The 26,742-nt window shown below is 37.3% G+C and overlaps 1 protein-coding gene and 1 pseudogene across 2 annotated transcripts in view; one reads left to right on the top strand and one right to left on the bottom strand.

Moving 5' to 3' along the window:
* The window catches only part of TEX9 (testis expressed 9), a 204,531-nt gene that overhangs the window by 79,364 nt on the left and 98,425 nt on the right, over positions 1-26,742 (bottom strand). The gene's annotated exons all lie outside the window — the stretch shown is intronic.
* LOC112415051 (uncharacterized) lies at positions 20,796-20,837 on the top strand (annotated as a pseudogene).

The raw sequence follows: 26,742 nt of genomic DNA, 5'->3' as shown, positions 1-26,742 counted from the left end.
GAGACTATCCAGGCCACGAAATGCACATTAATAAATTTAAAAGTATAGAAATCATATTCATTCCCTAGAATTGCTGTAAGAAAGTACCACAAACTGGGTGGCTTAAAACAAAAGAAATTTATTGTTTCACAGTCTGGAGACTGGAAGTCCAAAATCAGGGTGTTGGCAGGGCCATGCCCCCTTTGAAACCTGTAGGGGAGACTCCTTCCTTGCATCTTCCTAGCTTCTGGTGGTGGCTGTCACACCTTGGCATTCCTTGGCTTGTAGCTGCATCATTCCACTCTCTGCCTCTGTAATCACACAGCATTCTCCCTATGTGTGTTTGTCTTCACATCACATTTCTTCCAGTCATACTGGATTAGGACCCACCCTAATGACTTCATGCTAACTTGATTACATCTTTAAAGACCCAATTTCCAAATAAGGTCATATTCGCATGTTAAGGGGAGGGGTGTGTATGTGATGGGTTAGGACTTCAGCATGTCTTTTGGGGGACCACAATTCAACCTGTAACAGAAATTATATAAACTATCTTCTCTGAGGCCATGATGGAATTAAACTAGAAATAAATAACAGAAAAATAGCTGTAGAATCCCAAAATATTTGGAGATTAAATACACATTTTAAAATAATACATGGGTCAAAGAAGTCTAAAGAGAAATTTGAAAGTATTTTGAACTCAATGAAAATGAAAATACAATTTATCAAAACCTGTAGGATACAATGAAAGCATCACTTAGAATTTTAGCATTAAATGCATATGTTAGAAAAGAAGGTAAATCTAAAATCAACAATCTAAGGTTCCACCTTGGGCAATGAGAGAAAGAAGAGCAATTTAAGCGTAAGGAGAGCAAAAGAAAAGAAATAATAAAAATTAGAACAAATCAATGGAATTGAAAACAACAGAGAAAATCACAGAAACCAAAATCTGGTTCTTTGAAAGGATCAATAAAATCAATAAACCTCTAGCCACACTAACCAAGAAAAAAAGGAAAGGCACAAAATTACCTGTTCTGTTCTTTTATGGGATGGTCAGTCAGGTCAGTCAGGTGCAACCACAAGAGAAGGTATAGAAGAGGCTCATGAAAACAAAGTTCATTATACGCATAGGTCCTAGAATTGGGAGGCACAGCATGGCATGCAGAGATATATGGAAAAGCCTCAGAGTAGTTAGGAGGCAGAAAACATGAGTGAAGGGAAAACCTAGACTACTCTATAGAAAAAGCAAGGCAGAGTGAACAGTTTAGGATTGGCTAGTTTGAATCATTTCAGCAGCCCTTAAGCTTTAGGGTCTGTTCCTAGTTGCTTGGTATCTGGCCCTGGGATGATTAAAACAGAGGAATATTCCCTCCTGAGGTATACAGGCCAGATAGAGGAGGTATGACTCTGCATTGGTCAGTTGGTATATTTAAGGTACACACCTGGCTGAGCCCTTTGCTATCTCCAAGAATTGGCTATGCCAAGGAGTCCCTCCCCAGCCAGAAAGCTTTTTTAAGATGTAAAAACATAATAATATACAGAAAAAAATGTTTAAATAAACAATACAATATCATTATCAGAAATGGAATAGGAATCATCTTTAATTATCCCATGAATACTAAAAGAAAAATAAAGGAATACTGTCAGCAACTGTATACCCAGAAATTTGATAAATTAGATGAAATGAACCAATTCCTTGAAAGATGCAAACTATCAAAATTCACTCAAGGAGAAATAGATAATCTGAGTATCAAGGACTGAATCAATAACTTTCCAGAAATGAAAGCACCAGGCCCAGATGGTTTTACTGATAAATTCAACTAACATTCAAGGATGAAATGATACCAATTCTCCACAATCTCTTCTAAAAAACGTAAATAAAGGGAACACTTCCTAAGTTATTCTATGAGTCCAGCATTACCCTAATACCAAAAGCAGTTAAGGACATTATAAGAAGAAAAACTATGGACTGATATCTCTCATGAACATAGATGTAAAAGTCTTTAACAAATATTAGCAGATTGAATCCAATAATGTACAAAAAGAATTATACAACACAACCAAGTGGGATTTATTCTAGGTGAATAAGGACAGTTCAACATTCTAAAATCACTCAGTATAATTTAGTACATAAAGAGGATAAAGAAGAAAAATCATACAAGCATACAAATTGATGCAGCAAAAGCTTTTGAGATAATCCAACAACATTCCTGGTAAAAATTCTCAGCAAACTAGCAATAGAGGGGAACTTCCTCAACTTGATAAAGAGCATCTACAAAATACCTACATCCAGCATCATAGTTAATAGTGAGAAACTGAATGCTTTCCTCCAAAGATCAGGAACAAGACAAGGATATCCTCTCTCATCATTCTTATTTACTCTCACACCTAAAGTCCTAGCTAATAATAAGGCAAGAAAAGGAAATAAAAGGTATACAGATTGGAAATGAAGAAATAAAATACCTTCGTTTGCAGATGACGTGAGTGTCTATGGAGAAATCCCAAGGAATCAACAAAAATCTTCTGGAACTTATAAGCAAGATTGATAAAACAAAATGTAGTATATACAGACAATGAAATTTGGATACACATTGTAAGATGGATGAACCTTGAAAACATGCTAAGTGAAATAAGCCAGACACAAAAGAACAAATATTGTATGATTCTACTTATATGAGGTATCTAGACTAGACAAATTCACAGACAGAAAATAGAATAGAGGTTACCAGGAGATGGAGAGAGAGGGGACTGACGTGTTATTTTTTTTAATGGGTACAGAGTTTCTGTTTGGGATGATCAAAAAGTTCTGGAAATGGACGATTGTGATCACTGAACAATGTTATGAATACATTTAATGCCACCAGATTGTAAACTTAAAAATAGTTACAATGGTAAATTTTATGTTATGTATATTTTTCTACAGTAAAAAAATTCCAATAGAGGAGCAGCCTACAAAATACCTGATCAGTACTCCTGAAAACTATCAAGGTCAGGCAAGGCAAGGCAAGTTTGAGAAACTGTCACAACCAAGAGGAGCCTAAGGAAACATGACAAGTTAATGTAAAGTGGTATCCTGGACCGAATCCAGGAGCGGAAAAAGACATTAGGTTTAAAAACCAAAGAAATATGAATAAACTATGGACTTAGTTAATGACAGTGTTTCAATAATGGTTCATTAATTCTAACAAATGTACTATACTAATGTAAGATGTTAATAATAAGGGAAATTGGGTGCAGGATATATGGGAACTCTGTACTTTATTCTCAATTTTTTTGTAAATTTAATTCTGTTCTAAAAAATAAAGTCTATTTTTTAAAAAAAAATAAGCTGAAAGAGACTTCTCCAAAAGAATTGTAAGCTAAATCATCTGGGGCATCCTTGTACTGCAAATCAACCACATTCTATTAAAACAAACAAACCATCAAATGGACAAATATATATGCATTGCTAAAAACTCGAAGGACGCAGAGAAAATTTCTATGTATCCTGCTGACATCTCCCCCTCCAGCTCTTTGCTCCCTCAAATAAACAAAACTGATTCTGTGAATAGGCAATTAATAATAAAGAACTAATCTGAGAAAATGCCCATAAAAGAACTGTGCTCAGTCTGTGTTTAAGTCAACAGTAATATGAAGGAGCTGAACTTGAGACCCTTGCTCTAAGCTACTAAACTAAATGAAAAAGGCTAAAGTAGTTCCAGACTGGCAGTGCCCCCAGGCTACCAGCAGAATCAAACATAAATCCTCTTCAGGGAAAAACATCTGTAATTAAGCCCATCAGATTCCGGGATTAAGATCAAGAAAATGTGAGTTCACCATCAAAAACCACCAAGCAGGGCTTCCCTGGTGGCGCAGTGGTTGAGAGTCCGCCTGCCGATGCAGGGAACACGGGTTCGTGCCCAGATCCGGGAGGAGCCCACGTGCCGCGGAGCGGCTGGGCTCGTGAGCCATGGCCGCTGAGCCTGCGCGTCCGGAGCCTGCGCTCCGCAGCGGGAGAGGCCACAACAGTGAGAGGTCCGCGTACCGCAAAAAACAAAACAAAACAAAAAACCCACCAAGCATAAAGGAAACAAATCACCATTAGTGAAAAATGGGAAGAAATAATAAATATTTAGAACTCCCAAGAGAGATATTAAAATTGTATCAGCTGTGAAATGTAGAATATCTATTTAGAAAATATTTAAAGAAATAAGGGATAGAATCATAATGATGAGCAAGCAACGAGACAATCAGGAATGACCAAGCAAATGTGACAAATATTCAAATTAAGCTTTCAGACATCAAATACACATTTGTTGAAATGAAAACAGTCAGTGGATGGGTTGAATTGCAGATTAGACACAGATGATTTGTAAAGCATAAAATATCTAAGAAAATTATCCAGAATGAACAGAGAATGATAAGGACATGGGAAATACAGAAGAAATGTTAAACAATTGCAGAAGTTAGACTGAGAAGGTCTGACATATAAATAAGCAGATTCCAAGGACAGATTTTTAGAATTGAGAAGCAATATTACAAAAGTTAATTACTTAGAATCTTCTAGGATTTAGGAAAGAAATGAATGCACAGATTCAAGAAGCACAGAGTGTCACAAAGAGGATAAATTTTAAAATCTATTTGCCTGTCATAAAATCCAAAACACCAAAGAAAAAGAAAAGATCTTTAAAGCAGCCAAAGAGAAAAAAGACAGACAACCTAGAAAGAAGCAATGAGACTGAAAGCAGATGTTTTCATAGCAGTACTGGAAGCTAGAAGACACTAAAATAATGAGTGAAATCCTAGGATAATAAGCCCCATTATAAATGAGAATTTGGGTCAAATATGATTGGTGATTAATCACCAATTAATCATTAATGATTGGGCTGCCTTTTGCCTAGCCCCAAATTGGTTGGGATAAACTTTTATCTTCTGCGATAGGAATGTGGGTGGGGTACAGGATATGGAGGAAAGGGTAAGGCTGGATGAGAAAAAAGTAAGCACACTATCCCAGGAAACAGGGAGGCAGGGGCCCTTTATTGCCATTATTCTTCTAGGTAAATCTCCTTTGATTAGACTGACTAAATGGGCCCCAGCTAAACAGGAGGTTACTATTAATGCTGCCACTGACCTGGAAGTTCCAGCCAGTGAGACAGGATCCAGAATTGGCACCACTGATGTTTATTTTGAAGCAGACAGCCACCACCAAGTGGTGCTAAACCACAACCAGGATGAGCAAAGATTTTAATTATAGAGCCAGACCACTAGAACTTCTAGCCAATCAGCTAGACAGACTCAGATGACTCATTTCTTTAATTTTCACAATAAGCCTACCCTTCTTTTTACACAATTGAAATTTTTCATCTTCATGAATCTTATTATGAGGGGTTTTTATTATACCCTCAAAGTGATCAAAGAAAATAATTTCAGTCTAGATCTGTGTACTCAGTCTCTAATATTATATTGCAAGAGAGAGGGAGAAATAAAGATATCTTCAGATAAATAAAACCTAAGAGAGTTACCACCCACATACTCATACTAAAGGAACTTCAAAATGATGTAATTCAGGAAGAAAGAAAATAATACCAGAGGAACATTTTGAGAGGCCAGAAGAATGGTAATCAAATAAAATGGTAAATGTGCATGTAGGTCTAAATAAATAATTTCTCTAAAATTCCTATCAATAATAATGCCTACCATGTGGTGTTTTTCAAAGAAAAAAGTAAGACTAAAAATTGTATTCTCATCAAACTGGGAGTAGAAGGAAACCTCTTCACCCTGATAAAAAGCATCTCAAAAAAACTATATCTAACTTCATATTTAATGATAAAAAACCAAATGCTGTTCCCTCATATGAGGAACAAAACAGGAATTTCTACTCTCACTACTCCTATTCATAATCATACTGGACATTATGAATGATGGTTCTATCCTGTGCAATAAGGTAAGTTAATCAATCAAGCAACCTTGGAAAAGAGGAAGTAAAACTGTTTCTATTCACAAATGACATGATTGTCTATTTCGAAAATTCTGAAAAATCCACCCCCGAAAATCTATGGAGCTACTTACTGAGTTTGGCAAAGTTGTAAGATACAAGGTCAATATACAAAAACTAATTGTAATTCTATATACTAGCAATGAACAACTGGAAGTTAAATTTTTAAATGCAGCGCTATTTACAATAGGACCAAAAGAACATGAAGCACTTAGGTAAAAATCTACCAAAACATGTGCAAAATCTATATGCTGAAAACTGCAAAGCATTGATGAAAGATTTCAAAGAAGAGCAAATAAATGGAAAGATATTCCATGTTCCTGGTTTAGGAGACTCAATATTGTGAAGATGTCAGTTCCCTCCATTCAACATCCCAGCAAGATTTTTGTGGAAATCAACAAGCTGATTCTAAAATTTATGTGGAATGACAAAGGAATTAGGCTAGATAAAACAATTTTGAGAAAAAAGAGCAATGTTGGAGGACTCACAATACCTAATTTTAAAAGTACAGTAATGAAGACAGTGTAGTACTGACAAAAAATGTAGACACGTGGGTCAATGGAAGAGAACAGGGTCTAGAAGTAGACCCACACATTTTAATAAAGGTGTAAAGGTATTCAATGGAGCCAGAGAATAGGCTTTTAAACAAATATTGCTAGAACAATTATAAATCCATATGAGAAAAAGTTAATCTTGATCCACACTCCATACCACATAAAAAACAATTTGGCAGTGTTTTATAAAGTTAGATATATGGTTACCATACAACACAGCAATTTAGTTTGTAATTACCCAAGACAAATGAAAACATATATCAAAGACAAAAGGCCATATACTATACGATTCCACTAATACTAAATTCTGGAAAAGGCAAACCACAGTGACTGAAAGCAGATCGATGGTCACCTGGAACTGGAGGAGGGAGGAAGGCCTTGACTGGAAAGGGCCACGAGGAATTTTTAGTTGTTGGAAATGTTCTATACCTTGACTGTGGTGGTGGATACCTGAGTGCATATAGGTGTCAAAGCTCATTAAGCTATACACTTGAAATGGGTGAACTTTACTGTGTGTAAGTTATTCCTCAATAAAGCTGGAGAAAAACAGATTGGTTAAGACATTCCTAAAACTTCCTATACTCAGTCTGACTTGTTTGAATCGCTTTTCAACTGACTCAAGGATATCCATCCTTCTCCATATAATACTTTCTTCTGTATCATCAAGTTTAGTTGTGCAACTTTTATTGAGTGCACTACTATTTTCTCCAGATTTTCTTCCATGCTTCTGACTCCATTTTGTAAGTTTTGGAGTGAATATTCAAGCAGTGATGATCACATTGTTTCTGCCACTTATCTCACTGTAACTATAAGATGCCTTCTGACTTCAGATATATTAAAATGTGAAGGAAAAAAAGGACATGTTAGAACTGAAATGTGGTAGAAGCAAATAATGTTTAAATCCTGGTGAAATTAACCTTTTATTATTATGTAATAATCTGTCTATCTCCAATAATGCTTTTTAGTTGGTCAATTTTATATGCTATAAACATAACTAACGGCATTCTTTTCATTGGTCATTTGCCTGGTCTATCTTTTCCCCATCTTTTTACTTTTGGACATAAGTCCTGCTTTGCCAATTCAAGGACTCTAAAAAGCCAGTGCTGGTGTTCAGCAGAGTTTACAATGCCCGATGGGAGAGAAGTGGATATCTCACAGAGCAGTAGCAGTACCTTTAAGGTAAGATTTGTTTGTAACTACAGGACAGACACCTCTAGGGACTCCTAGTAATAACTGAAGGACACTGCAAAAGTGCGTAATGTCCTCTTTAAGTAGGTGGAGCAAAAGCCAGCCACATCTGAGTATTAATGTAAGAATGATTCCTACCTTTGACCCCAAGTGACCTAACTCAGGATACAAATGTGCAAAGTATATAAACATATTTAAAGCGAGGAAAGATTCCACTAAAATATCAGCCTTTGTTATCATATATGATTTTTTTAAATCTGTATGTTCTAATTTACGATAAAGAGCACATATTACTTTTGTAATATTTATAATGCTAAAAAAAAATGAAACACATATGAAGTTACCCATCTAAAATACAATGGAAAGAATGAGCAATAAGCAGACTGGGAAAAGTTCTCTGGATTTGGCAAGAAAGAAGCCACTGGCCTCAGGAAGGATATTTATAGTAAAGTAGAAGAATTAGAAGCCATGTTATAAGGCAATGAGTGGAAGGCAATTACTATCAACAATATGTTCGAGGAATTTGGTGTCAAAAGATGGTTGCATAATTCTTTTGAATCCGTCCATATCCCAAAATCTGAAGCTTAGGCCTGACCAACTGAATTGCCTCTTGCCAATTTCTTTACGTATGGCACTTTAAATTTTTACCACATCATCTCTTTTTGCTAGATTTTTTCCACTTTTTGTTACATTTTATTTTAAATAAGTCATTTAAAACTCACAATTTTAATCATGGTCAAAATTTTCTTTTACTAATATTAATGTAACTTTAAAAGAAGCTAGTATTCACAATTCAGAAAGCTGTAGGTTATAATTTTCAAAAGTGCTCTCTATTAATTTAGAGTGCTAATATGGTTTTGTTTTTTTCCCCAGTGTTTTTATAGAGATATCAGAAATTCAGTAGTAATTGTTATTTTCGTTTTTTACTTAAAAACATCCAAAGCTGAACATTTCATCGTGGCATCATTGGGAAGTGACTATTCATTTTTCAACATAGCTGTCCTGAAGGGAAATAGCAGAACCAAAAACAACAGCATATACATTAATTTAATTAAATTGAATTAAAACAAGCTTATAAAATCTGAGTATTTCTCAACAAATGCAAACAATATAATAAATCAAATATACTATACACCAAGATGCATGAAGTAGTTATAAACGGAAAACAAGTACAGTCCAGTCAGGGCAATATGAAAAGGACTATGGAACTCACTTAATTTATTTCTTCCTGGTCATAAGTTTAGTAGAAAAGCTTTAAATGTGTTTTCCAGCTTCAGTTATCAAAGAACTTTGTGACAAAATTCATACAGGGAAAGTTCTCCCTTTCTCTTCACCCACAGAAAATGGTGCTGTTATTAATATATGGATTAGCTCTTCAATATTTTATGATAAGTGTAGATGCCTATGTAAATCCTGTTTATTCAAATTACTTGCTTTCAAATTATTATGAGAAAAAATATTTTTTATAATATTAATTCAATACATGCACCCCAATCTTCATAGCAGCATTATTTACAATAGCCATAAATGCCCATTGTCAGATGAATGGAATATTACTCAGCCATGAAAAAGAATTAAATTCTGCCATTAGCAACTACATGGATAGACCTAGAGAGTATTATGCTTAGTGAAATAAGTCAAAGACAAATATTGTATGTTATCACTTATATATGGAATTTAAAAATAAAATGAATGTATATAACAAAACAGAAACAGACTCACAGATAAAGAGAACAAACTGGTAGTTACCAATGGGGAGAGGGAAGGGGGAGGGATGAGAGAGGGGTATGGGATTAAGAGACACAAAATACTATGTATAAAATAAATAAGCAACAAGGAGATACTGTACAGCACAGAGAAATATAGCCGTTATTTTGTAATTACTTTAAATGGAGTATAATCTATGAATACTGAATCACTCTACAGGTCGTACACCTAAAACTAATATAATATTGTAAGTCAACTATTCTTCAATTAAAAAAGAAGTCAACCTTTTATAGGAGTCACACTGAATGAATAAAATGAATAGTCAAGAAAAATTTCTTTCCATTTCACCACTGTCCCTAACTAAGCATGTTTAATAATCTATTTGGGGAGGGAGAGATGATTTCTGGATGTTCTTCTTCCCCAGAAGATTGACAACTGGCAGCAAACAAGACACATTCACACACACTATTCTTTGTTATGTAATTTTCAGCAGCTGTTCCCTATCTTCAAACATTGTGTAATTAATGTCAGATGAGGTCAGAAAAGAGTGTGTAAAATCCGTAGCCCTTCTTGAGCAAAAGCTGAGCCTTAGCTTTAATTATTCAAAATTTTCTCTATGCCAATGTTTATGTGTAATAATTATTAGACCTGGTTGAAAAGCTGTACCATATTTTGATCTGTCATTCCCCAAATGACAGAGGTCTCCACAAATCCTGCCCTGATAATACCAATCTTCTGGTGTCTTTCAGATAATACTTGTTACCTACAAAATGACTAAAAGACTCAGCTGTCAGTCAAGTCATAGAGGGCACGTATCATCTCTCACAATACCTCTCTTGAATAAGGAAGTACTCTTTGATAAACTTTTGAAACAGTGCTTTTGATTTCCTCCACTTTAAATGGAACTTGCCCATTCAAAACTAGTCTTTCATAATTCAATTCTGCAAATATTTGGAAAAAATTAGGAATGTTTGTAATTCTATGTAGTCACCACATGTATTTTGAAATAATACTTTGGGGTGATGAGAATGTATAAAACAGCATTTAGCTATGGAAACATTGTGAAAACAAGCAGGAGTTCGAAGGATGTTGTGAATTCCGGACCTTTATCCAATAACATTCATCACTTTGAGTGTGACACAAATAAACATTTGCAGTTGATTCAATAATATGGAGCTAGAAACTAGAAACAGAAAAGGTTTATTGGGGGGCGGATAGCTAATGAGAATTCAGCTCAAAATGTGCATGATGCAAACACAGCTTGGTAATTGTAAGTATCTAAGATATCCTTAACATTAACTAGAATGGAATCCCAACCTACTTAAAGTATTTTTAAAGTTTCAGATGAAATTATACTATAGAATCATCACATTTTAGAGGATTACAGTATTTGGCATAGGCCCTTCATTTTCAATAATTAGGAAATCAACCTCTAGAGAGATTTAAAAATTCATTCACGGTTACATGGTTCATTAACAGTAACTTTGGGGTTAAAAGCCAGGTTTTTATGACCCCCAACCCCATTGTTTTTGACAAAATTTTAAATTAGAGTAATACTTTAACTTTATAACCAGTATAATAATTAATTTTTCTCTAAAGTGTTTCAAAATCAGAATTTAACCCTTAGACATGTTAAAAGTACAAAGTTTAAGAAAACAATCCCGTCCCGACATTGTGTCTACAGCCAAGTATAAAATGTATAAAAATAAAATACATGCTATTTCAGAGGTATAAATTGGGCTGGATAGGAAAATCCATTACATATAAATCTATATGTTAGCCGTTTATAAAATGTTTAAATGATGTTGGAGGAAATGAGACTGAAAAAATCTAAAAGTCAAGACAACAATATGATAGAATTTGTGATTCAGAAAGGGCTAAAACATGTAATAGATGTTATAGGAATTCAAGAAGGGAAAGCTCCTAAATGTCTTGAGAAATAAGGAAAAACTTCACGGGGAAGGAAAAAATACATTTGAAAGATTTGACCTGGGCCTTAAAGAATATGTAACATTTGGCAAGCACTGGAAAACAAAAGAATCATTTGTACTTGGAGGGAAGGGAAGAGGAGATTGGGCTGTCCCATACAGTGTTAACAGTGGGTAGCAGGGAGTAATAAGGAGTGAAGGGCAGTGAGAAAACGTCGAAGGCTCCTTGAACTTTGGAGAAGTACTATATATATTTTTTATTTTTAAGGAAAATTCATCCAACAGCAGTAAATAAAATGAATAGAAAGAGGACCTCTGTGTGCAGAGGTCCCAGCTAAGAAACTATTTTGGTAATTAGACATTTAAAGCATTTGAAAGAAACAAAATTATACTTTGAAAGACAATATAGTATTGTGCAAAGAGCACCCACTTTAGACTCCGATCTGGGTTTTATTCCTGGTTCCATCACCTAATAGCTGTGCAAACTTGGGTAAGTAACTTACCTACCCTGAGCCTCAATTTCTACTTGTCAAATGGAGAAACCCATATTGTAGAGTTGTCATGACAATCAATAGGTGGTAAATATGATTATTTTAAAATCCTCTAATTCATAGTTTTTGCACATTTAGAGTAGGCTTCACTGTAGTTAGGCCCTGCCTTTGGGAGGCCTCATAACCAGAGTTGTTTGCCAGTAGAATAGAAAGTCTTGTAGGGTAGTGTATTCTTCATCACTAATAAGCATTCACTCAGAGGCTGAATGAGACCACACATCATGGATACTGTAGAAAAAGATTCTGGCATTGGTTGAGACATTTGTTATGAACTGAACATTTGTGTCCTCCCAAAATTCATGTTAAAACCCCACTCTCTAATGTGATGGTATAAGGAGGTGGAGCCTTTGGTAGGTAATTAGGATTACATGAGGCCATGAGGGTGGAGCCCTCTTGAAAAGGATTAGTGCCCTTGTAAGAGTCACCAGAGAGCTTGCTTTCTCTCTCTGCTCTCTGCCATGTAAGAATACAATAAGTCAGCAGCCTTTAACCTAGAAGAGGGCTTCTCAAGAACCCAACCATGCTAGCACCCTCATCCCAGAATTCCAGCCTCCAGAACTGTGAGAAATAAATTTCTGTTGTTTATACACAATCCCATCCTATGGTGTTTCTCATATACCATATGCCTGAACAGATAAGACAGCATTGAAGTAGATGATTTCTCCAGTGCTAAAATCCTGTTGTTGAAGACTAAAATAATCTTTATAGATGTTACTTCCTAGTAGGAACTTTAGATCAATCAATCATTTAGCATGTAGTCCATCGAGGAGGTGTTTTCTAAACCCTTGTTACTCAAAGCGCAATCCATGGCCATGGATTAACAGCACCAGTATTACTTGGAAACTTATAAAATGCAGACTCACAGGCCACACCCCACAGTTACTGAATTAGAATCTGCATTTTAACAAGATCCCCAGGAGATTTGTATGCATGTTAAAATTTGAGAAGTACTGATCTGGGCTTTTTAGGATTGTAAGGAACAGTCTCATGTTATTTCAATTAATGAGTCTCTGTTGTGGATATACAGGAGGAGGTCACTGGAAGAAAAGGAAACCGTCTCAAAAGCCATATAGCCAGGCCATGGCGAACTGGGGTGTCATTAAGGAAACAACAGAACTTTAGCAATCTACTTACTTCCTCATACAGACAACAGTAGACTTTCATTGCTCCCCATTCTAGTGCTCCACGACTTAGTCACTGTCTTTATTGCTACTGCTCCAGGCAAGAACAGTGAAATAACCCTTTCAAAGCAAGTGTCTCATTCAAACTCTCCAAGAGAAGTCTTTGTTGGTATTGGCCAGTTATGGGGCACCTGGGCACCACTCTTGGCCAAAGCTCTCACAATAGGCTCACTCATCTGCTTGCCAGGTCATTTGTTACCTTTGGGTCTAATTAACTGTGGTTATGGTGTTGAGATCCTATAAACCTGAGCATGGCCACCTATGCTTAAGGGCTGCTACTGGTCTATTTGTTCAGAAAGGGGCTGTGAGCAGGTCAGGCACCCAAACATTAGGTCCTATATTACAAGGATCCAAATATTTGTTTATCAGTTTTGTATAAGAATATGAAAGAACTTACCTTAGGTAGTTTAGATAATGAGCTGAATTGGAGAGAAGATGGAGAGGGAAAAATAACTCAAAGATATTTAGAAATGTAGTTTTCAAGCACTCTCATCTAGTGTGAAATTATGTTACAGAGCTTAGTCTTTATTAACTGACTATCTTATTTCAGAGGTTGGGTGGAGTAACTAAAATTTTGTGCATGAAAAGCTTATTTTTAAATTTCAAAGTAATATATTTCTGATGTGATGGCAAACATGTTTCCTGCTATTCAGTAACCTGATATAAAAGCATCATATTCCAGTAAGAATACTGAAAACAACAGAGATAATAAACAAGAAGTGCCATCAGCCACTGCATTGTCAAGAGAAGTAAATAATTTAAATAGGCTTATACTAATGGAAGACACATGGCAGAGCTTGAAATAGAAATGCAGCAATTAACATCTCCACCTGCACCTCACACCTAACACCTCATCACTCAACACTTTCCAACCTACTTCTGTCTGGGAGTCCTTTTAAACCTGCACAAGCTAACTTCCCTGAATGAAGTTAATTCCCCAAAGTATCGAAGTCGCTTCTTTTCCAATCTTGTTCACCTTATAATAGCTTTAAGCTCACTTACAGGGATGGATACCTTCACACCAAGAGCTTCATTATGTACTTATCATGCATCCTCTCCCACTCATCTCAAGTACTAAGGAGAATGACAACAGTGTCTAAAGTGCCTCCTTAACCAAGTTAGGTACTAGGATTTAGAGAAATCAAGAGGAAGCATACTGTATACCTCAACTTGGTATTTTAGTTTAAATAACATTTTGAATGATTAAAGAAATAAACAGTGCCAGATAAAACAGCAGTTCTCTCTGTTACACATAACTCAATCTTTGTGACTACATTTTAAAATGATTTTATGAAGCCAGAAATTTTTTGAGCTCAATATTTTGGCAACTGCTAAGTCTGACTGCTTAAGACATTTTCTGAATCTAGAGTTAATAACCTCTAGCTAGGCCTGATATTTTGCCTAGCTAAAAACCTAGAGATCAGTCAAGGATTATTCTGCCGTCCTTTCATTTTTCTCCATTCCAAACAATATTACACAACATGCAAATACCACCACACTGGCTGCAGTCCAACCCTTGTGCAGTTTTAGTCCTCTGCTTGTGAAATAATTTTTTTATGTTCAAGTGAAACTACACACTCTGACATTTTGGGGGCAAATCCAGAGGATTTTGCCTACAACAGATATGTTCTTCAAAGGAGGATGGAGTTCTAACCTTCTTATAATTGCTGTTTGGGCTGAAATGTTCAATAATGATGGTATCCTATCATAACTCCATTATCTCATTTGAGACAGTTTATTAGGCAGATTTTTCTTTGTCCTTAACTGGAGACAATAAACAGAAACCTGGCATAAATTTCAAACAAAGTTACTTTGGATCCATGATTGCTATAATGTGAAATGTATCTTTCATAGAAAGGTGCACAAAATCTGGGCAAGACCTACAAAACATGGTTAACAGCCACAAATTATTTTCATCTTTTTCTCAAGAGACAGGGAAAACACTGTATCCTAAGTGTCTGGGGTTTGATAGCCTATGAAGGGAAAATTGACAAGGGTCTCCTGAAACAGTGACCTTCAATCAAGCTATGGAAATGTTTTACAGTTGCCCTTCTTCCATCTTACTAACTCCACCGCCACACATGCTACAGACTCTTTAAACACTCGTTATATGGCATATTCTTGCCTGGTCTTGGCCACAGCAAGCTATCAGTTAATTGACTATCTTCTAAACTGTTACCCCTCCCACAAATATTTTCACTTTAGTTAGGGACCTTTTAAGGACCAATGCAAGCTCAAGGCCTAATGAAATGAATCAAAAATTCATGACATTTTTGGGACCACAACTGATATGTCCCCTTAGGCATCTTTGGGTAGCTCTCCAGGCTGCTACTGTTTTATACGTTTCCTAGACCAGGTGTTTTGTTTGAATCAGAGCCTAAGTGGAGTGAGGAATGATGATAGTACCTGATCATCACTACAGCAAGACTTCCTGTACTCCAGCTCTGAAACGTCACCACATTTATTTTAGAATAACACAGCAAAGTATCTGAGCCAGTGGCAGAGACATCAAGCACAGAGACTCCAAACTACAGTAGAAAAGTATTTTGTACCTCCACAAATTCTGAGAAGTATTTGTATCCCTTTTTGCACCACTGAGTTGAATAGAGGAATAAAGAAAAAATTTTTCTTTAAAAAAAACTTTTAAAAACTCTTAAAAAGAAAGGAGATGTTTTCTCACTTCTGCTCCTTAGAACTGCATACTGCTACACATTCTGCTTGAAGGAGGAAATTAGACAGATGAAGAAGGAAACAGAGGTGATTAGCCTGTCACTGGAAAGGAATATTAAAGGATGGGAAAACAGAACACATTTGTCAGTTCCTTACATAACCAGGTGAAATAATTATATTTAATTGTTTCTGAATTATTTAACTATGACATACCCCCAAATCCTTAAGAAAGCCACATTTGTCCCTGAGCAGAGTATTTCAGTCCAATGTAAACTCTTGCTTATTTTTCTTATACAGAGGCTTTTAAAAAAGTAATTTACTATCTCTTTAGGAACTCATTGCACTGGACCAGTGTTTAGGTGTGTTTATTTCTGCCACCCCTAACCGCAACACCAACTTTTCTCCAGCACACAGAGCTTCTCTTTTCTTTCTGTTTAATAAAATACTGAATGTTCTGAACCATAATATTTGCCCCTACTTCCTTCCTTGACCACAGATGGGTAGATGGAAGATTGTTGTCTCAAGTAAAACAGACAACCACAGAAGAGAAAATTATTCTTAACATTTTTAGTTTTTAAAACCAGCTACCATGAAATTCATTTTCTAAAATGAGCAGAGGTGGACATGTGGCTCATTTGTTTACTAGCTATGTGACAATTACACTTAACCTCTCTGAGCCTTAGTTTTCTAAACTGAAAAATGAGGATAACAATACTTCCTATTTCATAAGGTTAATGTAAAATGTGACAGCAATAATATGAAGTGTTAGAAGAGTTCCTTGCATATTATTAGCTATTATTCTTACGGGGTCACAAGAGTAGTTACCACCAATAATAGCACCAAGAAAATGGGAAGGAGTGGTATTTTAGTACTGAGTTGAAAGTTCATGTTTAAACTTTTAAAATTCTAGACTCTGGGCTTCAGCACAGGGCTTGGCATGGAATTAAATCTATGTCAGTGTAATAGAAAACCTCACTTGCCAAAAAAAACATAGTTGATAAAAAAAAGTTGGGTATCGGCATATATGATAAATTGGGAAGATCAACATGAACTCATAACTTTTTAAAAAAAGAACTATCTTTTCCACCTCTGCCTCTAAAATTATCAGCATTTTTGCCTATCAGTAACTCTCCTGTGTACCTAGAATTAACATTAAAGATTTCCTATTAAAGTGAACATTTTTATAATTATCTTTTTAAATACTTTATATTAATTTTTCTTTTGCATATTCTCACTTCCTTTCACAGACTCACATTTTACATCAATTCTTAAAATAATAATAATTTTTATTGTTATTTTCCTGCTCAAATATCACAGCTTAAGCGATGGGAACATTTAAGGGACTCCACACTTTTGGTTTTTGTTATTACTCCCCAACAAAATTAACCAGGAAATCTTGGAAGAAAGTAAACAGCATGAGGCCACTTAAAAAATTTTTTTTCCAAATTTCTACTTATTGCTCAAAGTACAAAAGCAGCATTCCAGGTGCACAGGTTAGTGGCTGGGGTGTTAGTAAATGACCGACCGAAAAGTCTAAAAGCCTGGCTCTCTTGCCTCAAGCTGGGAAAACTGTCAGTGTGATTTATATTCCAGAGGACCCAGCCCCATTCTTAAGTCAGACTTAACCTGCGACCTCATCATTGCCTGCTCTTTCCCCTTCCCTATCCTGCTTCCTTCTATCCCTCTTTTTTTTTAAACTCATTTATTATAGAAAAATCCAACAGATTTTATTACATTTGAAAACTTTGCCATGAACTTCTATGTTATCGTATCCATAGAAATCTAATCTATTCAATGTCCTAAAGGCTAAATTTGTAAAACTGAGCTATATTTCTTCTATTTTTTAAATTCCATTAAAGAGTCAAAATTAAATGGTCTACTCTTTTTTGATGTTAGAAGAAACTGTTCTTTATTAACATATGATTTAAAATACACATTTATAAACAATGATTGTGTTGAAATTCAAATCTTTTAGATTGTTTTGTACTCATGACAGTTGTTCAAAACGTTTCCACAGGACTTTCATGCTATTTTAGTACTGATCGCTGGTTGGTTTTCAGAATGGGTTCAGGTTTCCTCCAAGGTAACCTAAAAGACACGGGATTCTGGCGGCCCCTTGATTAAACATGCATCATTTATAATGATTTTCCACATGATTATCCCAAATAGCCACGGAAGAGCACAATTTTAGGTGTAAGTTTTCTTTAGAAAATGCTGAAATCTCTGCCCCGACTCAGTAAAAATGCTTCATCATTTGTATTGTTATGTACACAGCAGACAGAGCAGAGATTCACAATTGCAAATGCCAGAGGAACCAGTGCCTGCGTAGGAAAAACAAAACAGTAATTGACAAATTGCTGGAGGCTCAGTACAGACAACTCTGAGAGTTAAAAACTCCAAAGAAATTCAGTCATGGAGGGTACCCACATACTGTGAGATTTACCTCTAGGAGTCCGACCAGATTCCCACAGTATATAGTGGAGAGAAATCCCCTTGGTCTTTCTTCAGGGGGAGAGGAAAAGAAACCATTTTAAATACACCAGAGCACTGCCCTTCTATCTCTTTTAAGTTTCTTCTGGAAGTACACTCCCTCAATAAATCCCCTGCATCTGAATCCTTGTCTCAGCTTCTGCTCCTACAGAGCCTCAGAATGTGTTAGGAATGGGCTAGGAAGCAGATTCTAAGGATGGTATTCACGAGCTGAATCACTTGCTGGCCAGCTGCCAATGAGGACCTCACCCCTGTGGGTAGGTAGAGTCTTGGTAGTCCTGGTATCCTGAAGCAGTAAAATCATTAAGGCTTCCCAATTGTGGCTAATTGGGATCTGATCTGGAAGAAGATGCACTGGCTTGTTCAATATCTCTGGCATTTGAGAGGTATGGGAGAAGTAGTAATTACAAGGATTGTGGAATTGCCTAGTTGTTGCTGAACACCATCAATGTTTTGAAGTGAAAAAAGAAAACGATAGGTTAAAGATGACTACTCATCAATTCAAAGCTAAGTGTGAATACTAAAGAGCCTATTAGGTAGCACTTAAAGAAGTCATCATTGGCTGAGGACCTCATCTTAAGCATAGCAGAATTTCAGAAAATATTGCATTTTCAACCCTAGAAAGTTTCCTATGCCAAAATCAGGGCCCTGATATGGAAAGAATGAGACCCTGAGACTTGAGTTAAGGATTCTGGGTAGATCCAGCTCAGAACTTTGAACCCCTGGTATATCTGAACCCTCTGAGCCTACAGATATGCCCCATTCATTCTTTTTAGAAGATGAGCACTGCTCTGCTTGAAGAATATGCAGATGTTTCAAATAGGTGACTTACAAAACAATGCTTACCCTTCTTGGGATCTGCCTCCAACTTATATCAATAACTAGAGTAACTAGATCAATAACTAGAGTAAAATCTCAACATAATTCGGGAGTGTCGGGTTTGCTAAGGCAGAAGAGAAATAAGCAACAAATGAGCTGTAGCATCTCAATAACATGCAGTGACCAAAACCCGGGACCATATACATGGAAGTAGATCCTGAGGATGTTGAATCACAGGGAACAGAATATAAAGCAGACTGAAGAAGAGTCTGCTGATATAGAGGCACTCTCCTATAACATTGGAATTAACACCCTGGCAAGGATCTTGACATCCAGTTCTAGTAAGTTTCTGGGATGGTTCTTAGAAGCTTTGAAAAAGCAATGGCCTATGTTAAATGAAGTGGAAAATTCAACAGCTAATTATATTGCCTGGTATGGCCCTGAAGACATGCTATTTACCACAGCAATACAAAATGCAATGGTGAGGATGGGCTGCAGCAGCAGGGAGATGCTCAGTAGTGCCTGTTCTCTGTAAGAGGCTGACAGTAAGAAATTTTGTAACACAACTAGCCTCCCTAATGGTGATGGTATAATCCTGGAATAGTAGAGGCCAGGTGGCAGCACCTGTCAGAAGCAAGGTGGGTGTAATTATTCTCTTGGGTAGCAAGGCAACTAGGGAAGCCCAATCCACAGTAATTTATAGAACATGATGTATCCAGGAGCTAGATAGGTATCCAACAAAGTATTACTCACTATAAACAATCAATCAGGGACATATATTACTGGATCAGCAAAAGATTGGGGTCAGCTAGCTGCCCCAGTAGGAAGAAAAAATCCTTTGCCTAGTTTCCAGATCTAAGACAGTTCTCAGACTCAGAACCCATCAATTAGGGAGGCCAGATCCCTTGAAGAAGGACACTGCAATACAACAGCAAATGTGTACCACAGTGATTCCCCAGTCCTCCCCCACAGACTTTTCTCAGGTAATTATAAACTGAGGAAAGGGAATACATACAAGTTTCTGAGAGATGTTGGATATAAGGTCTGAATGAACAGAGTTGAATACCCCATGGCCCAAAATGTTATCATAACACCTCTGTTAGACTAAGGAATAGAATTCTGTTAGAGTAAGGAAGTCAGATAAAAAATGGAATCTTGGCCTAAGTCCACCTCATAGTGCCTCCATTGGTTCCAAGAATAAAAATAAATATAAAATGATCTAAGGGTCATTTCCCTGGTATCTAAATACATAATTGGAGTGGACATTCTCAGCAACTGGCAGAACCCTCACATTGGTTTCCTGACCTATGAAAGAAAAATCATTATAATAGAAAAGGCCAAGTGGAAACCCCTGATATTGCCCTCCCCATCCTTGGAAGACTGTAAAATCAAAAACAATACTGCTCTAGTGGGAACAGCAGAGATTAGTACCATCCTCATGCACCACTTATTGAAGAGGCTGTCTTTTCTCCACTGTATATTCTTGCCTCCTTTATCAAAGATAAGGTGACCATATGTGCGTGGTTTATCTCTGGGCTTTCTATCCTGTTCCATTGATCTATATTTCTGTTCTTGTGCCAGTACCATACTGTCTTGATTAGTGTAGCTTTGTAGTATAGTCTGAAGTCAGGGAGCCTGATTCCTCCAGCTCTGTTTTTCTTTCTCAAGATTGCTTCGGCTATTCAGGGTCTTTTGTGTTTCCATACAGATTGTGAATTTTTTTGTTCTAGTTCTGTGAAAAATGCCAGTGGGTAGTGTTGTATGAAAGGAGAGAAGGTTAGCACTCCCCTTGAAGGTATCCATTATATTCATCTGTAACTACCCTGTCTGGCCTCTAAAATAAAAGGAGGATAATATCTCGAATTTAACCAAGCAGTAATCCTAATTGTAGCTATTGTAATGGATGTGATATCATTGTTATAGTAGACTACCACAGCCCTTAATAAGTGGTATGTGGCTATTAATCTGAAATATGTGTTTTCAATACCTAGAAGCAGGAAGAGATTAAGCACTTTGCTTTTACGTGGAATGAACAATAGTATACATTAATGGTCTTGCTCCAGGGTTAACTCTCCTATACTCCATTAAAACATAGTGGAGGGCTTCCCTGGTGGCGCAGTGGTTCAGAGTCTGCCTGCCGATGCGGGGGACACGGGTTCCTGCCCCAGTCCAGGAGGATCCCACATGCTGCAGAGCGGCTGGGCCCGTGAGCCATGGCTGCTGGGCCTGTGCGTCCGGAGGCTGTGCTCCGTAGCGGGAGAGGCCACAACAGTGAGAGGCCCGCATACCGCAAAAAAAAAAAAAAAAAAACAAAAACATAGTGGAAGATACCTGGTCCATCTGGACTTCCCATGGAACACCACACTGTTCTATGACATTAGAGATTTCATGTTAGTTGAACTTACTGCCTAAGAAACTGGCAAGTACTCTGTATACCTTGATAAGACACATGCACTCCAGAGTATAGGACACAAACCGTATGAAAATTCAGGCCTACCCATGTGAGTGAAGTTTTTAAGGTCTGGGGCTTGCTGAGACATCCCCTCCAAATTAATATTGAGATCTATTTCAGGAATGGGTTTAATTTTCCTGCCCAAAGTGCCTCAGAGAACACCACTATACAAAGGATCACTGTCTCAGATGAAGTGAGCATTTTTACAAAAGAGATGTGGTGGTGGACCCAGAACCATGAGAGTCACTGGTCCTATCACATACTGTATCCCTCCAAACCTGCAGGCCTGATAGAGAAGTAGAACAGACTTATGAAAGCACAGCATCATGTATGCATGGGCATGATTCTTCAGGATAGGGTTCACACAAATCAGTAGCCATTGTATGGGGATATTTTCCAAACAGGGGAACCCAGGTTGTGGAAGTAGGAGTAGCTTTCTCTACTAGCGCCCCAAGTGATTTCTGTCACTGCAACTTCATGCTCTGCAGGCCTAGAGGTTCTAGTTTGCATAAGGGAAATGCTTCCAAATAGGAACACAATAGTAAGAGTCATTAAACTTTACTATGAGGCTACTGCCTGCTCATTTTGGATTCCTTGTGCCAAGAGGCTGGCTGTCAAGGAAAAGAGTCCCTGTACTGGTGGGGTAACTGGCTTGGATGAGGTAGCATTGTGTTACACGATGCAGGGGAAGGAAGCCTATTCTGCACTTAGCTGGTCCACTGGAATGCCCCTTGATAACTTCCCTAGGCAATTTTCATAGCAAATGGACAAAGCCTAAGGGTCCACAACCTAAGGCAGACACGGTAACTCAGGACTTAGATCCCTCAAAGAAGGGAGTCTGGATAGCCCCACCAGACAAGCCACCTAGCCCAGCAGAAGGGCTAGTTAAATGTTAAGGAGATATAGGATCTGTGGAAAAGGAGAGACATGATGAGTTTCAAGATCAAGTGCAATGTCAGGATTTGGAATTTTTCCTACTAACCCTGTTGTAAATTTCTCCAGGAAAAAAAAAAGAGTAAACAGAACCCAGGATAAACTGTCTCCAGATGAAGTTATGTTTCTCAGAATGTTTCTGAGACTACACTCCTATAAACCTCCCACATGCACATCTCCATCTCAATCTGTTTCTCAGAAAACCTAACTTAATATCATACCCACTGAACAAGTTGAGATCATGAGGATATGATGCATAATTTAGCACTGCTATAAACTAACAGACAACAAGGGTTCTGAGGAGAAAAGAAAGTACTCCAACTATACAACCACACACGAGAAGCCATGATGGCTCTGAACTGGCGGTACTCAGCTCAAATCCAAATTAATCTTCATAAATATAAAGAAATGGATCCTAAGTTGTGGTAGTGGTGTTAAGTGAAACACATGAAGTTGAATCTCTGTAACCTAAATGGCTGTATCTTGTGATATAATCACAAGACATAATATAGTGTTTTGAATTCAAACTTTTCTGAATTAAGTAATATTCCTAAACTGCAAAGCAAGTATGCATCACTGGCGTTTGAATACACAGCGTTCTTTCCCACGCTGTTTATATCTTTTAAGCACATTATCATAATAAACATATAGTTGAGCGGCAACTGAACCAAGTATAAATTCAATGTTCAAATGAGACTGAAACAAAGCATCTCCCTGAAGAACAGCAAAAACCTGGAGCCAATCTAAGTGTCCAACTAGAGAATTCGTTTAATAAGTCATGGTACAGTATATCATAATTAGTGATGATATGAGTAGATTTATATTTATTGACATAGAAAGATGTGATGTATGGTATTACTAAGTGTCAAAGCAGGCTGCAAGTTAATATTGTAGAATACCTTATTATTATTTTGTTTGTCTGCGTTGGGTCTTCGTTGCTATTTGTGGGCTTTCTCTAGTTGAGGCGAGTGGGGACTACTCTTCCTTGCAGTGCGCGGGCTTCTCGTCGTGGTGGCTTCTCTTCTTGCAGAGCACAGGCTCTAGGCGCACAGGCTTCAGTAGTTGCAGCACACGGGCTCAGTAGTTGCGGCACATGGGCCCTAGAGCGTGCAGGCTTCAGTAGTTGTGGTGCATGGGCTCAGTGGTTGGGGTGCGTGGGCTCTAGGGCACGTGGGCTTCAGTAGTTGTGGCTCGAGGCTCTAGAGTGCAGGCTCAGTAGTTGTGCCACACGGGTTTAAGTTGCTCTGCGGCATGTGGGACCTTCCCAGACCAGAGATCTTTCCCGTGTCCCCTGCACTGGCAGGTGTATTCTTAACCACTGTGCTACCACGGAAGTCCAGAATTACCTTATTTATGATAACTTATAGTCATATAAATATATATATATATATATAGAAAAATTCTGAATAGAATTACATCAAAATTTTATTCATTAATAATTATAGTGATAATTATTCTGATTATTATCACAGATGCTGCCAGTGTCCCATGTAGTACTGCAGCCAACTTCTAATGCTTCCTCTGTGTCTGACAGCTTTTTATTCCAGAACTGCGGAAGACAGCTTGTCTGGCAGCAGGCTGAAAATGCTGAGGTAGTAGCTCACCCTTGAGGTGACCCCATTCTGAGGCATTTTTTTACAGCATTTCTCAGGATTTCTCCATGAGATTTCTCTTTAGTAGCTCACTGTCATATCTGGCTTAATAACACACCCTTCACTGGCTGGATTCTCTTCTTTATATTACTCCTCCATTCCCATAAGTACTCTGCATTTCTGAAATAATCTGCTTACACTCAAATCCTCGTTTCATCTGTTTCTGGGCACACTCATACGAAGATATCTGTCTGTAATTTTCAAATACTTCTACTAAAGCTCCGATGATTTATGTAAAAATTTAATAAAAGTTTAAAAAACATTTTATATATGATGTTTTATAAGTCAGATGTAAAAATACATAAACAGAAGGAAAGTTAAAGAACACAGAGTTCTTTCTGTGTTCTTCAATAAAGATATTTGTCTATAAGTGTTTCTTTTAAAGCTGTGATGGGGGCATGAAAACTACTTTCAAATATTTAAAGGGCTAATAAGTAAAAGAAAAATTGATGTATTCATCATGATACTAAAGAAACCACAGAAAAAGAGCCTAGTGGAAGTCACAAGGAGAATTATTTCTATTTAAATAAGAACTGTCTGGCAGTTAAAACTGCTTCAAACTGGAATAAACTGTCTCTGAAAAAAAAGAGCATTTTTGTCAGTGACAAGTGCCAGACTGTGAGCAGAACCTGGCTGACTCTTGACAGGGGCAGTTGGCTGGAAGGATCTTTAACATCCCTCTCAACTTGGAGAGTCTCTAATTCTGAGCCTAATTAATCAAACTCTGTGGATATCTGGGAATCATTTATGCTTTCTTACTAATGATACTAGGAGTACTGGATTATTTGGGACCATATATTCATTCCTAGACCTTCAAATGTGAGATAAGGGATCACTGTAGCACTTTGTACAAATGGTAAATACACATTCACAAAACATAGAAGTGGAAAAAGATTTAGGAGTCTGGATAAATCATAAAATGTGGATCCAAAAATGTTAATTTAAAAATTGACATTATTGACACTGACTTTAGTCAGACCATGAAATAGGTCTAGTTTCATACAATTTTCCGGCATTTGAAATATGTAAGCCAGAGACCATCAAGAAGTGGTCAGTTTGGGGCTTCTCTGGTGGTGCAGTGGTTGAGAGTCCGCCTGCCGATGCAGGGGACACGGGTTCGTGCCCCGGTCCGGGAAGATCCCACATGCTGCGGAGCGGCTGGGCCCGTGAGCCATGGCCACTGAGCCTGTGCATCCGGAGCCTGTGCTCTGCAACGGGAGAGGCCACAACAGTGAGAGGCCCGCATACCGCAAAAAAAAAAAAAAAAAAAAAAGATCAGAAATAAATTCAAGAAGTAATCTCATTTACCACTGCATCAGAAAGAATAAAATACCTAGGAATAAACCTATCTAAAGAGACAAGAGACCTGCACTCCAAGAAGTATAAGATGCTGGAGAAAGAAATCAAAGAAGACACTAACAGATGGAAATATATACCATGTTAATGGATTGGAAGAATCAATATTGTCAAAATTACTGCACTACCCAAGGCAATCTACAGATTCAATGCAATCCCTATCAAAATACCAATGGCATTTTTCACAGTAGAACAAAAAAAGTCTTAAAATTTGTATGGAGACACAAAAGACCCTGAATACCCAAAGCAATCTTGAGAAAGAAAAACAGACCTGGAGGAGTCAGGCTCCCTGACTTCAGACTATACTACAAAGCTGTAGTCATCAGAACAGTATGGTAATGGCACAAAAACAGAAATATAGATCAATGTAACAGGATAGAAAGCCGAGAAATAAACCCATGCACCTATGGCCAATTAATCTATGACAAAGGAGGCGAGACTACACAATGGTGGAAATACAGTCTCTTCAACAGATGTTGCTGGGAAAACTGGACAGTTACATGTAAAAAAATGAAATTAGATCATTCTTTAACACCATACATAAAAATAAGCTCAAAATGGATTAAAGACCTAAATGTGAGACTGGACACTATAAAACTCCTAGAGTAAAACATAGGCAGAACACTCTGTGACATAAATCACAGCAATATTTTTTTCACTCTGTCTCCCAGAATAATGGAAATAAAAATAAACAACTGGGACCTAATTAAACTCAAAAGCTTTTGCACAGCAAAGGAAACCATAAACAAAACTAAAAGACAACCCACAGACTGGGAGAAACTATTTGCAAATGATGTGACCAAGAAGGGATTGGTCTCCAGAATTTACAAACAGCCCATGAGGCTTAATATCATCAAAACAAGCAACCCAATCAAAAAAGGGGCAGAACACCTAAATACACATTTCTCCAAAGAAGACATACAGATGGCCAAGAAGCACATGAAAAGATGTTCAACCTCACCAATTATTAGAGAAATGCAAATCAAAACTACAGTGAGGGCTTCCCTGGTGGCGCAGTGGTTGAGAGTCCTAAAAAGAATGAAATAGTGCCATTTGCAGCAACATGGATGGACCTAGAGATTGTCATACTGAGTGAAGTAAGTCAGACAGAGAAAGAGAAGTATTGTATGACATCCCTTATATGAGGAAGCTAAAAAAGAAACGATACAAATGAACCTATTTACAAAACGAAACAGACTCACAGATTTAAAGAATGAACTTATGGTTGCCACGGGGGAAGGAAGGGAGGAAGGGATAGTCAGGGAGTTGGGGATTGACATGTACACTGCTATATTTAAAATGGATAAC

This window comes from Neophocaena asiaeorientalis, unplaced genomic scaffold, assembly GCF_003031525.2.
Source record: "Neophocaena asiaeorientalis asiaeorientalis breed wild unplaced genomic scaffold, Neophocaena_asiaeorientalis_V1.1 scaffold71, whole genome shotgun sequence".
In the NCBI taxonomy this organism is placed as follows: Eukaryota; Metazoa; Chordata; class Mammalia; order Artiodactyla; family Phocoenidae; genus Neophocaena; species Neophocaena asiaeorientalis.
Note: the sequence above shows the minus strand (reverse complement) of the source record. Positions and strands in the feature narration are given on the sequence as shown.